The sequence below is a fragment of the Pelodiscus sinensis genome, chromosome 17, assembly GCF_049634645.1.
Source record: "Pelodiscus sinensis isolate JC-2024 chromosome 17, ASM4963464v1, whole genome shotgun sequence".
In the NCBI taxonomy this organism is placed as follows: domain Eukaryota; kingdom Metazoa; phylum Chordata; order Testudines; family Trionychidae; genus Pelodiscus; species Pelodiscus sinensis.
This window is the reverse complement of record NC_134727.1, coordinates 10,091,130-10,104,997: the sequence shown is the minus strand read 5'-3', so window position 1 is coordinate 10,104,997 and position 13,868 is coordinate 10,091,130. Positions and strand designations below refer to the sequence as shown.

The 13,868-nt window shown below is 38.2% G+C and overlaps 1 long non-coding RNA gene across 1 annotated transcript in view; it reads left to right on the top strand.

Moving 5' to 3' along the window:
* Positions 1-9,765: 9,765 nt before the first annotated feature.
* The window catches only part of LOC142818685 (uncharacterized), a 291,806-nt gene continuing 287,703 nt past the window's right edge, over positions 9,766-13,868 (top strand). The window contains exon 1 of the long non-coding RNA XR_012896272.1: positions 9,766-9,824. This is a non-coding gene — a long non-coding RNA (uncharacterized LOC142818685). The remainder of the gene's footprint in view (positions 9,825-13,868) is intronic.

Sequence of the window (13,868 nt, the reverse complement as noted above, 5' to 3'; positions counted from 1 at the left end):
GACACATTGGAAGCCCTACAGAGTTCTGTTCTCAGCAACACCCACAAATTCATCAGTCCATGACTTCACTTCTTATTTGTATTTGTCTGCAGAGGCCGTAGAGAGAGGCAGAGGCTTTGCTGTAAGAGCCATTGTCCTACTGGTGCCTCGGGAGCTGAGGCTGTTTCAAATCCACATTATATAAAGTACTCCCACTCCTCTGCTTTGCTCATTTTCTCTCTGTGGGGCTTGAGGCTTATCCCACCACTGTGTATCTTGGGGAGAGCAATGGCATGTACTATTTGCTAGGAATGTAGATGGCTGATTGGTGTAATGTGAGACAAATGTTTCACTTTATGTCAATCATGAGAGAGATTTAGAAAACATAATAAAAATCAAACAGTAAATTGTTAAAATATTGAAGATCATTGTCCATGTGATCATGTGTTCTATCAGTGCTGAGCCAGAAAATGGAGTGAATGTGGGAGATGAGATAGGTAGAGTGAGGTGAGACAGTCAGATGATTAGAATGAGCAGGAACAAAAATGGCTGAAAATGAGAATTTTCAGGATCTAGGTGTAAAGAGTGGTGCCCTCAATATACCACCCCAAAATTCTGTTTTGGTTTTTGGATATACATGTAGGCAGTTGCATGAATAAAACAACCATATTATTGGTGGGGCTGTGAACACTGCCTAGTATTAAGATTGCCTAACACTTCCCCCTCTTATAAGATCCTATTTTCATTTGCTTATAAGATTGCCATACCTGAAGCATTTGGACTGAAATGTTAGCTGTCTGCCTCAGGCTGACTTATTTTGGAAAAATTTATAGTCAAAACAGATCATTCATATCTGAGAGAAACTCTGAGGAAAAATTTATTTATTTTGTTCATGATAAAAAAAATCTTATTGCTGGGCCAAAGAGCAAGGGCTTGCCATTTGGCAGTGTATGGTTTTTGTGCCAAGGGGATGCCTATTGCCATTGTTTCCTGTTTGAAAATCTGCCCAAATTTGGCCATGTGATAAGCCAGGGGTGGGGAACCTCAGGCCTGAGCTTACCTCGATCCAGCCCCCGAGTCCCAGGGGCCCCCTCCCCAGGATTGGGGAACCTGAGATATGCAGCCCATGACTGACTTTTCTGTGGGTCGGTAGCCCCTGATCCAAAAAAGGTTCCCCACCCCTTTTAGTATAGAATCATAGACTCAGAGCTGGAAGAGACCTCAGGAGGTCATCGAGTCCAGCCCCCTGCCCAAAGCGGGACCAATCCCAACTAAATCAACCTGGCCAGGGCTTTGTCAAGCCGAAACATAAACACCTCTAGGGATGGAGATTCCACCACCTCCCTAGGTAACCCATTCCAGTGCTTCACCACCTTCCTAGTGACATAGTTTTTCCTAATATCCACTGTAACTTGAGACCATTGCTCCTTGTTCTGCCATCCATCACTACTGTGAACAGCCTTTCTCCATCCTCTTTATACGTATTTTAAAATTATCATTTGCAGATACAGTATTCAGTAGAGATTTGGTAATCACAGCTGAATTCCACAAGTATTCCAGCCTACATCAGAACAAGTCCTTTCCTCATTGTACAGCTCAGAGCTGCTGTTTGCTGTGCCAGTCCCCAGAAATGAGAGCAGGAAGGCTCTTTCCTGGGCTCTCAATGGTCACCCTGTAGGGCCCAGGCAGTGAAGGGGAAGAAGTTGCTTGATTTAAATGTTGGCTCATAGGAGGTGTGAAAGATTGGGTCTGGAGGTTGATGGAGAGCAAGGATGAGGATGAAGAACTGAGAGTCAGGTGGGCAATGTGTTTGAAGGGAGAGAAGACTGGGCATCTGGCACTGTGTGGGTAAATACATTGGTACCGGAAACTAATGAAGTGGGAGAAAGGAGCTGCAAGAGACAGATGTGACGATTTACCAGGCTGGGAAAAACAAAGCAAAGGCATTAGGACAAGAAGAAGAATTGGGAGGGAGGGAAAAATCCTGAAAGGGAAGGAAAAAGCCTAAAATACTGAAGGGAAACAGGGAGTGAGGACTAAGGGGGAAAATGCCCATCTGAGAGGGAAAGGGATTTCCTGAGCAGGACTGACAAAGCTAATAGTAGCAAGTGTAAACCCCACCCTGAAAAGAAGTGCACAGGAAGTGGCTGCGGGGCAGGATAAATTCAGAAGTATGCACTAAAGGAGACTTGACAGTAGGACCCTAATACAGAGCACTGGAAGCTAACCAGTGATTCCAGTCAGTTTCCCCAGAGCAGGATAGGGGAAGATACACGCTATTTAACTATTGGGGCTGCCAGGCTGATGTAGTAATTAGCCTATCAGTTGAGGGGTCTGAGAAAGACACAGGAAAGGAGGGGAGTGGGAAAGGACCAGATGTGGATTAGCTGAGCTCAGGGTGCACACAGATTCCAAGGAAGAGAAACCTGTGTTCCTTCTTTTCTTGTAGAAAAGGGTTAAAAGAAGAGAAGTAATGCAAATTATGTTTTGCACGACATTACATCGCTGATGGAAATATAAATAGTGTAGAAGTTCAGCTGTGAAAACCAGAGTTATGAACTGATCTGTTAACTACACATCTCATTTAGAACTGGAAGTACAAAATAAAGCAGCAGCAGAGGGGGAAAGGACAAATACAGTACTGGGTTCAATAGAAACTACTAGTAAAACAAAGGGAAAGTGAATGCAAAAAGATTTGATCCCGTGAGGAAACTGCTTCTGTTCTTTCATTTACATTCAAATGGTCAAAGGCAGCATTGTTCTTTTGCACAGTAAAGTCTCAAAGTTTTATTAACTCAATATTCACTTGTAAACTTTTGAAAGAATAACTGTCATGTTTTATTCAGAGTTACTAACATTTCAGAGTTACGAGACACCTAAATTCTGGAGGTGTTCATAACTCTGAGGTTCTACTGTGCAACAAAGAAAGTTGCTACTTACTGAATGGGCTCTGAGGGGCTTGTTGCATATCAGAGGGCAGCATGTCCTGTTACAGACCCTGCTTTCTTTGTTGCAGAATTTGAGAGACCAGTAGTGAATGAAATAAGGGACTGTTGAAAGAGACCATGATCTTGTGATTAAAGAAGCTGAGTACTGACCTGAACCATTTGATACTCTCTGGCAGAGTCAGGGAGAGAATATTTGTAATGCAAGGCAAGTCATTTAAACCATACCTTGTACTGAACACACTCATTGTGTGTTCTTCAGTTTCTGGGCACTTGATTTGAGATTCCAGAGTGTGATTTTCAGAAGTAGTGAGCATGTGCAGCTAAACTGAAGTTTATAGGAGCTGCATTTTGAATATAATACTATATAATGTTAAGGGATCTGAAAATAGGCTCTAGTCATTCCAAATTGGGTTCTACAAAATGATGGGCACTTCTTACCTTAACCTCTCTGTGCTTCTGTTCCCCATTTTCAAAATGAGGATAGTACCTCTGTGTCTCTCATCTAATATTTTAAGCACTCTGATAACTATAATAATGAAAGCTAAAGAAAAACCAATGAGGAAATGAATATTACTGTTTTCAGAGCAGGTTCATGAGTAACACGCAGGAGATAAGCTGCAGCTCATACATTGGACATCCAAGATAAAGCCAAATATGGAATCGCTGTTCATTAATTGAACATGAAGAAGTGGTCCTGTGCATGTGCTTGTGTAATTCAACTGCAGCATAATGCATAAGCACAAAGGGATTGGATTTAAATTGCATGAGCAATGATATTTCTGGCATTTCCAAATTTTTGAGGGCTTGACTTTAGAACCTTACTAATGTCCTTTTAATGTATGTTTGTGTATGTAATAATTCCTATCTTAACCAGCACATTTCATGTAAGTGTCTCAGTGCAGGATTTTAATATTCATGTTTAAAAATGTGGCTTCTGTGTTTTCACATTTTTCTATGCCACTCTTTTGTCAAGGCAGCATTCTTTTGAAAATTCAGATGTGGTGAGGATGAGAGGCAGGGAGGGCACATCACTTCAATGGTGGGCTATTTTCGAGTGGAACATACATTTTTGGTTCCTAAGAGCTGAAATTGTGTTTGTTCATACTGAAGATCCAGGTTACTTTTCATGTATGCTGTTGTGTTGCTCTGGTCCCCTTATCCTGACTTCCAAGCTCTTCTGTCTCTGACATCAATCACAGAGAGTGTGCATAAGGATCAAAGAGCAAAGCTGAAAGCAGAATTTATACTTGCTAACTGTATAAATGGAACAATTGCACAGTGACTAGGTTTACCGTGTGTCATATTTAAAGATAACAATATTAAATAAAATATTGGATGAAATAGAAGTATGTCTTCAATCGTCAAACATTTTTCTGCAGGTTTTCTATCTTTGCTAGCAATTTTCTTCATTTTTTCTCCCACACAAAATATGACAATGTTCTTCCCAAAATTGGGGCCAAATTTCATGTCATTTTCAGGCTGTTGAGAGATTGAGTGTTTTATATATTTAGACCTTTAAGTGCCACATGAACCTATTTCCTTCCATCTTGGTTGTGTTTACCTTTTTAAAGTATGCAAAATGAGCACTAAAGAGGATCTCAAAGTGGAGGTGAATAACTCCTCTTACAAATACAATGGCTGAGGGCTGAAGAATCTCTCATGTCACTATATTGTTCTCTGAGGTGTTTTCCCTAGATTTCATGCCGCATTTGAGATCTCCAGTACCTGTACACTGTTTATACTTTTGTGTGAATGCATAATTTTATACTATTTGAATAATAAAAATACACCAATAATCTTATTTCATATGTGACTTAACTTCTAACGAACAGGATTTGCCCTGATGTCTGTAACAGCTACCTACCAAGCATCCAGCCTCTTTCAGGCCCTACTTAAAAACTACTTTACATTTTAAATATAGATGGATCCCTTTTTTAGGTACATCTGTATTTACCAGCAAATAGGATACAGCCACTTCATGACTAGCTCTCATGGGATATGTCTAGACTGCATCCCTCTGTCAGCAGAGGGATGCAGATTAGGCAGGTCAACATTGCAAATGAGGCAGGGATTTAAATATCCCATGCCTAATTTGCATACAAATGGCTGCCGTGTTTTGCCCACTCAGCACTTTGTCCGCAAAAAGCAGCAGTCTAGAGAGGGATCTGTCGAGAAAGAAAGCCTTTTTCGACAGATCCCTTATGCCTCCTGCAAGGAGGTTGACAGGATCTGTCAAAAAAGGCTTTCTTTCTCAACAGATCCCCCCTAGACTGCCTCTTTTTGCCGAAAAGTGCTGAGTCAGCAAAATGCAGTAGACATTTTAATGCAAATTAGGTGCGGGATATTTAAATCCCTTACTCATTTGCAATGTTGACCTGCCTAATCTGCATTCCTCTGCCAACAGAGAGATGCAGTCTAGACATACCGATGGGTATAAATAGCAAAGGAGACACTGTGCACAGCAGAGGTGAGTAGAATAGTGTGCCCTACAAGTCTGAACCCTACTTACCCAGCCCTAAGCACTATATCCCATATCTGCTCAGCAGTTTGTTAATCAGTGTCATGTCCCACTGCAGGAGGCTTTTATTGCAATGTGTATTTGCAGTCTGCCTTTCACTGCTGTCTGTAATGTCTGTACTCTGCATGCCGCCATAGGTGTAGACATAGTTTTCAACAAAAGGGCCATTGGTCCCACCATATTAGAGAAAACCCAAGAGGCAATGGATGTTGTTTTACTTGACCACAGCTGTATTCAGTTAACAGATCTTGGCAAACCAAGCATAAACTGTAGCATGTAGGCTATTATTTCCTCAGTTATTTCCCCCTCCATTTGGAAGGGCTGCTGCCGACCCTTTCCCTTCCCATTCTAGTCCTAGTGAGGCAAAAGCTGGGACTGTATTACTCTTACAAGAGTGAAGGGGGCTGGAAAAAGTGTCTGTCTCTATGGCCAGTATTTGATACTATGCCTGCAAATCCATACTACTGCTCACATGAATGGTTGCAATGATCCATAAATTAGAAACACTGAAATATTTGTTATTCAGTCAGGGGTGGTGGTGGGAGAGTTCTATGTGTTTCTGAATGCTTTTGATCAACTGCTTGGATCACCTGACACCTTGCACTGAGCTACAGCTGTTGTTGTCCTGATCCTAAGTGAGTATGGAACCAAATTCATGTGCAGGAGCAAAAATCCCCTTTTCTCTCAGCCAGCCCAGCAAGGATATATACCACATTCATTATGATGAGCACATTTGGTTGTGATTAGCAGTGATGCAAAATCTCAGTCATGTGACAAGCATAGTGGGTAGAACTCTAGCACCTCTTCTGTTGTCCTCTAATGAATCATCAGTTCATGTCTTCCATAAGAGTCCATAGAAAAGCTTTGTAACAAAAAAATAGGTTTTTTTACATTGTGTAAGTGGTTTTCTGACATTTAAAAAATATGACAAGGTGGTTAAAAGGACATTTTTGTGACAGCACGCCCCACCAGTACAAGATCCAGACTAGGAATTAGGACCTGCTGTGAGATTGCATAAATCACAGAAGGGAGATCATATAAACTCTAGGGTCAGCTACTGGAGATGAGAACCCTCATCGGAGATACAAGGATGGAGCCACTAGAAATTATTCCAACCACTCCTGCTGGTCTGTCTGCTGTCCATTTAAACCTCATGATCAGCAGTGCCAGAACCAACTGACAGGTCTAATAGACTCTATACAAACACTTTAGTTTCACCTATTATTATGACATCATCAAGGTTATCAGAGCAGAGTTTTTGCCCATACCCAGGCCTATGGTTTAACTGTCAGAGGTCCAGTAACTCCACAATAGGTTGGGTATGCATGTTGGCTATGCTAATAGCTTATTTGGGAAGCACTGGCATGCTATGCTCTGTAAGGAAATACTGAGTTCAGCCAATATGCTTCTCAGCATTGATTTCAGTGGGAGCTGCTGGGTATTCAGAAGTTTAAGTCAGACCACTTATTTAGATGTTTAAATGTGGACTTAGGAGCCTCATTTAGGTGTCTATTTCTTAAAATCTTGGCCAGAATATGTTTAGTCTTCCAGCTTATTCAATTTATCACTTCTATGAATAGTAAACAGCACTGTGCCTTGTGAAAAATACAAAACACATTAAAATAATGACTAAGGCATTCAAATAGATGACATCTCAAAATGTAGTAAACACAAGGTGAAGATAATGAATGTATTGCATAGCTTCATTGTTGTTACTAAATATATTTTAGTAGGTCAAGACAAAGTTTAACTTTTTCAAGGTAAAGCAAAAAATTCCCAGTGCTAAGGCAACTGAAAACAATTTAACCCTTCCGTGTTAGAGAAATGAATCTGTTTTTTTTATCTTTAATAATTAAAAATGGTGAATCTGTGAAGATCTGTGTTTTCGCAGCAGTTAGCCAGTCAATAATATTGGCCACAAAATTCTGATTTAAAATATGACCTTTTGAAGATGCTATATAAAATTAAAGTTTAATGAATGTTAATAAATGGTGAAACTTCCATAGAAGGAAGTACAGTACTAGCCTCGAGCCCTTGCTATATGCCATCCACTTCAGCACCATGTTATGTAGCTTCTCTTTCATTATTTTCAAGCATAGGCAAAATGATAATGCAACACTTTGAAGAACTTTAAACAGTTTTAATACTGATCTTAAATGCTATCTCCTTTGAATAATTATGTGGACTATACTCAGATCCTTTCCTGATGTTGCTTCTGAGAAGAGCTGCTCTGTTAAATACAAAAGGACAGGGTGCCATTTTAAGTTTGTTTGTTCCATTTTCCTTTAGTTACATTGACTATTTGAATGAGAATTTATTGTAAATGGTATGAGAAGGTTATTGCTCTCTTAGAAAGAATTGTGCTGCAGTTTTGCAGTGCAGAGAGCAAAAGCCTAATATTGGTGACCCTTCAAGGATAAAAAGAGATTTCACAAGAGTCATATAGAAAACAAGAGGGGAAGTAAGGAGAGAGGAGGGGAAAAGCACATCAACTTGCATTATTAAACTGGTAAACGTTACTAGAATATCAGCCTCCCTGCTATCAGCAATGACTGGAATGAATCCAGGAATTCTGAATGGGTCTGTAAATGTATCCCCAGCCATAGCCTTTGGCATAGTCTTGTATTCTCAATCTCTAGGGTGCTGAGTTTCATTTCCCCATTTGCTAAATGAGAACAATTTATCTTAAATCAACGATAATCAGAGTAAACACTATTATTAATTTATTTGTTTCCAGTATAGAAAACAGTAGGATGAAGCTTTCTTCTTTTTATCAGTGCTGTTTCTACCCCCTTTTGCCCTGAGGATCCTATTAGTAGAGAGCTGAGCAACTCTATTTCATCAGAAATAAATTATTCCTCACTTTTTTAATGTAAGTACTGAAGGGCTATAAAGATTAGAAATATGTTTGAACCCACTATCACTTGATGTTATTTTCCTTGATGTACCAAGCATCTTTGAGGGAAGTGAAACAACATGTCCTTTTGAAAGCAAAGAGCAAAGTTACTTTAAAAGAACTCCAGCAAGGATTTGGTTGATGTACAAAATAATTCAAAATGTATGCAGAAATATTTAACATACTGTATATGTGGTGGAGACCTGTCAGAATTTCTGGTGTATGTAAGAGATATAATGTTTGCAGGGCAAGGAGGTGGGAGAAATAGTCACCCTTATTTTAAAAATGATTAGAAAACTCTAATTCCCAAGAAACTGTAGGCTAATTCTCACTTTCTTCACAAAGGGGCGAAGGATGAAAAAACACCTTTAATTAATAAGCACTGTTGGCACTCCTTGGGTAACAAGCTGCTCTAAATGAAACTCTAATTGCTACAGAACAGAGTATTGTATACAAATGCATTTTACTCTTAAGTGCCGTTCTTTGTTGTAGCTATTCCTCCTTCTTGTATATAACAGACGTGGAACTAGCCTTGCAATTTATATATTTTTAAATCTTTCCTGTCATCTGTCTATCTGAAGGAGTTAAAAATTCCTCATAAAGCTGAATAAACGTGGTGGTATTGTAGCAGCATCTCAATGCAAATTAGGTTAAGCTGTGTAAGGAGCTTTTACTAAATGACTTATGCATGTAATTGTATAATTAAAACAATAACAAAAGGGGGAAAGGAGAAGTATTAAACAACATCTTATGGAGGGAATATATAGGGATGGAATTATCATATTTTGACATTGGATTTAACACTTGCAGTATTCTGATATTGCAATTTTTTTCCTTTAAATGAAATTGTATTTTTTATTACTCTATAAGATGTCTTTACCATCATTTACCTACCTCATAGGTGTGCTCTGAGGTTTGATTAGTTGAATCTTGTAATGCACTTTGAATCCGATTACAATAATTGGTTTTAAACTCTATTTTTTGGGAAGCAGATCTGCATCCCCCAGTGTGTAAAGGAAGCACCTTACACATTGTGAATGAAATTGGAATATTAATAATTTGTGTATGTAAAAAATGATAGTCCTGATCCTTTTGTCCTTAAAACCCCCATATTCTCACTTCATTTGTTGGAAACTGGGAGATAGAATTTCGGGGTGTTAAAGCTCTATTAAAATCAGAGACTAAAATCATATAGATAAGCCTTTGATTAGTAAAAGGCTAAGGAATATGGGATACTGGATGTTTTCCTGCAGAGAATTATCCTAATCAATCACAATATACTTAATTATGGGTTAAATGTTAGAATTCTTTTGCATCTTCATAAGACCTCAGCTCAGAATTCTTAACTTTAGACTGTTTGCAAGTATACAATGTCTAACAAAATCACTGACACTATGAATAAGCAGTTCTTGCTTTCCCTTTTTCTTAGAATTGCCAAGTGAATGAATAAACACAGATCTCAAAAGGGCAAAAAGAAAGGCAGGTAAGTACACAGATATTTATTTTTGACATCTACAATGTGTAATATATATTGTGCAGGAGAGCTCTTATGTTGTTTGGTTAATGTCGGTAGCTAATTCATAGGGTATGTTAAATGGTGTCTTTCAGCCATGGGGAAAAAAAGCTTGCTTTATTTTTGCAGCATAGTATTGTACTTGTCATCTTGAGTATCGCATTCTTAGCATACCCAAGTTATTTAGTGCACATGAAAGCACAAGTTTGTTTCTGTTTTTGTTTGTTTTTATATGCATGGGAATAGCAGATCTTGAATTTAATATTAGAATGCAGCCCTTATAAAACCTTGCAGAAAAGAGGCACTTCGATGTGTCGAGTGAGAACAAATCCTTGCCACTGCAATTTACAATAAAAATGTATGTAAAAGATTTTAAAAAATGGCCGTGTATTTATTAAAACACTGAGTTCAAGGTGACCCAACATCTTTAGTTCCTTCCCTAGAGATCTCTACCTCCGCAAAGGCCTTTCTCATGGCAGAAGCAATGCAGCAGCCCCCTTCTGCAGGCAGGGCTTTCCAGTGAATCTCCTTCTGCAGGCAGGGCTTTCCAGTGAATCTCCTTCTGCAGGAAGGGCTTTCCAGTGAATGCCAAATGCCAGATTTAATCCCTTCTCCCATTTCTCCTCCCCAAATTCTCTCACATCAGTGCACAAGTTTTATAGAAGGAAAGTAAGATGACACATCTGCCATTGCAAAGGACTTATGCCCAGCAGGTTGTAACAATACCCAGATATCAGTAAGTCAGGCTTTCCAATATTCAATGCTCCTTGTTTGGGCCCAAGAGGTGCAGAGCCATCTGAGAGAGAAGGATGACTAGCCAAGTTACTGTTCCCATTGGGGCCATCTTCTAGAGCGCAGCATTTCTGGATTCCTGCGTAGAGGCGGGGATCGCAATTTCCACATGTTATTTCATGGTTAGGCTTTCCTTTTGAAGGTTATATTTGCCCTGCTGACTTAGATCCCTGATGCTAGAATTTCACATGCATCACATAGTCTGTCAGATTCTTCCCATTTTTAGAACAAAAAATATAGTTACAGGTACCAGGTGCTTAACGTCCTGGACCTTTCTAAGATTGATCCAAAAGCTGGTGGCGCAGTGGGAATCCTTCAACCGATTGAAATAAGTTAGGATCAGGCCCAAATGTCGCTTCACATGACAGTCTCTTATCTTATGGATCTTGTATAAAAATGACAGTAGGTGTAGGTTTTGTTCCAAAAAGTGTTCATCTCTTCCTATAACCTTTTAGTTCAGGAAGACTGCTTAAAAGGGTGTATTTCCTGTGAAGGAACGGCATTAAACTAATGTTGCATATTTGGTTCATTGCAGTTTCAGTAATGAGAAAATGTATGGTGCTGTTCAGACAACTTTCAGTGTGCATGAATCCCCATATTCAGGGAGAAAGTAGAGTTCAGGTTTTAGATTAACATTTTAAAATGGGCCTACACTTTTGGAACACAAGTGTCTGCTACCTGTCTATATTGAATATTAGGAAAGATGGGACATTCGGTGTTAATGCTACTGATATTTGATAAACCCACTGTACATAAATTATGCTACATTTATATCTCAGAAAAAGTGCACATTGAAAGAAAAAGAAAAGCAGCCCAGGAGAAGAGCATATATATATATAGAGAGAGAGAGAGAGAGAAAGAGAGAGAGTGATTATAAACCAAGCAGACAGTGTTTATATCATGGTGCCTAGGAGGTAAAAGTTGCAATCCAAAAAACATACTTAACCTTTTATATTATCCAAGGTCATCACAGCAAAGATCAGCAAAGAAATTCTGGAGATGTCTTTATGATTATTAATGCTGTTGGAAAATGAAGTATTGATGTTATCTGTGTAAGTTTGGAGTACGTGGTTAAACATGAGCAGAGTCAGGTTTATAACAAGCAGTTACTTTTTATGCCAATAAAAAGAATAAGGATTCCACTCATTCATGAACTGAAAGGGAAACTCTGAGATATAAAATAAACTGGATTATTACAAATATTAATAAGTTTATCTGACTCTATCTTTTAACAGGATCAGGTTCTATGAGACTGCTTTTTGAAACAGTGTTGTATAAATGATAGATGTCAAAAGAGTTAAAGTTGCATCTTACCTAAAATTAAAGAAACAAAAAAAACTCCCCACTTCCCATTTTCAGAGAAAAAGGAAATCTGTGTGTCGAGCGTGTAGTTCACCAGAGTTCTATTTTGCTTTCTTTTTAATCAGGGCTCAAAATTCCCATTAGCTTGAAGGGGAAGCAGGCTACGATATGGTGCAATAATCATTAACTGACAGGATTTATAAAGACTGTTATGAAAACTATCAAGGTCTTTTAAATGAATACAGAAGAGAAATTCAAACACAAATACTATCTCCATGGTTATTCCCAGCCAGCAATCATTTGGCATTGCAATGAAAAACAATCAAGCAACAATAAAGCACAAGTCTTGTTGTTTTTTAAGAGAAGGGAAAAAAAGAAAGAAATCTCAATTTCAAGAGCATCTTCTGACTACACTAAGCAAATGATACAGATAATTTTAGCATCACAAATACTATTTGTTATTAATTTAGATGGTAGCTATTTTATCATGCTATATTATGCATCACAGTAATAAAAATGTATCTAAAAATCCCTCTTAAAGACATACAACTCATTTTGCTAATAACAAAGAACATATCCTGGAGGTATTATTATTATTATTATTATTGTTAATAATAATAATAATAATAATAATAATAATTAATAACCTCACTGCCATTATAAATCAAAATAATAGATACCATTAAAAAATTAAGAGAACATTGTCTGGAAATGACATATTGTACAGGAATGTCTTCCCCTTTCAGTTTCCGAGAAGATGATTTCCAGTAGTTACAGGAGAGTTACAGAACATTAAATATCCCACAGATAAGATCTCCTGTCTGCTGCTGAATGACTTACAGTACAAGAAAGTTAGAGCTTTACGCTGAAGAACTGATTTACACTTTTATGGGGGATCCAAGTGCAGCACATGGGTCTGCATGAGGTGCAGTAATTTGGATCTCTGTGAACTGAGGTCGGAGATGTCACTCTTGCTTAGTTCAAGTTGGCTAGCTGTTGGAAGGTGAATGAAAATGCAGATGGAAGAAAAATCAATATGTACCAAATACAATAGTGGGAAAATTACATTGGTCAGGAGAGAATGAATATATATGAAAATTTTTAAGGTCTGGTCCTGGAACTCTTACCCAAGTAATTACTCCCATGGAAATCAATAGAACTGTGTGCTTAAGGACTACTCATGTGAGCAAGGCAGGTATCAGAACACCAGTATGAAATGTGCTACTTGCATCCAGTAAATGCCACTAGAGTTATATAACAAGCACCATATTTTGTATCCAATATGGATACCAGACCTCTGACAGTGCCTCAGGATTTTTTGTGCTAGTACTGCAAGCAAACTGCCTTTTCTAAAGCAAAGGTATAATTGACCATATATTGGAAGTCACAGTTTTGTGCTATAATATATAGCTTATAAATTATAGCTTTAGCTTTATAGGAACCACATAATAATCAAGCAATGATAGCGGCACCCATAGCTGTTTGTGGTGAAAGTGCTACATTTTGACTTAATAATTTTAGAAGTTTGAGATTGTTTCTGATGCACTGAAATTCAGGTGTATTGGGTCTGACCTCAAACACTGAGTACTGAATGTACAATAAGACAAAAAAGCTTCAACAAGTAAAGATCAATAAGATTTTACTGGTCCTTCTAAAAATATATAAGATTTTCAGGATGCTAAAATTCTAAATATAAATAAATACCAACTTTCTTAACACCAGGACTACAAAATCTGCCATCAGAAGAAAAAATGTAGTGTAAAATGACAGAAAGTTAGAAATGTCATTTCAGTGTTTTATACATATTCTTTTTTGCATTTCAGTGCAGAGACAATTAATAGTTACAATTTATATTGCGGTAGCACCTAATGTGCTATAGATTAAGTGTTCCAGGAAACGTGGCGATGACACCTTTCTATA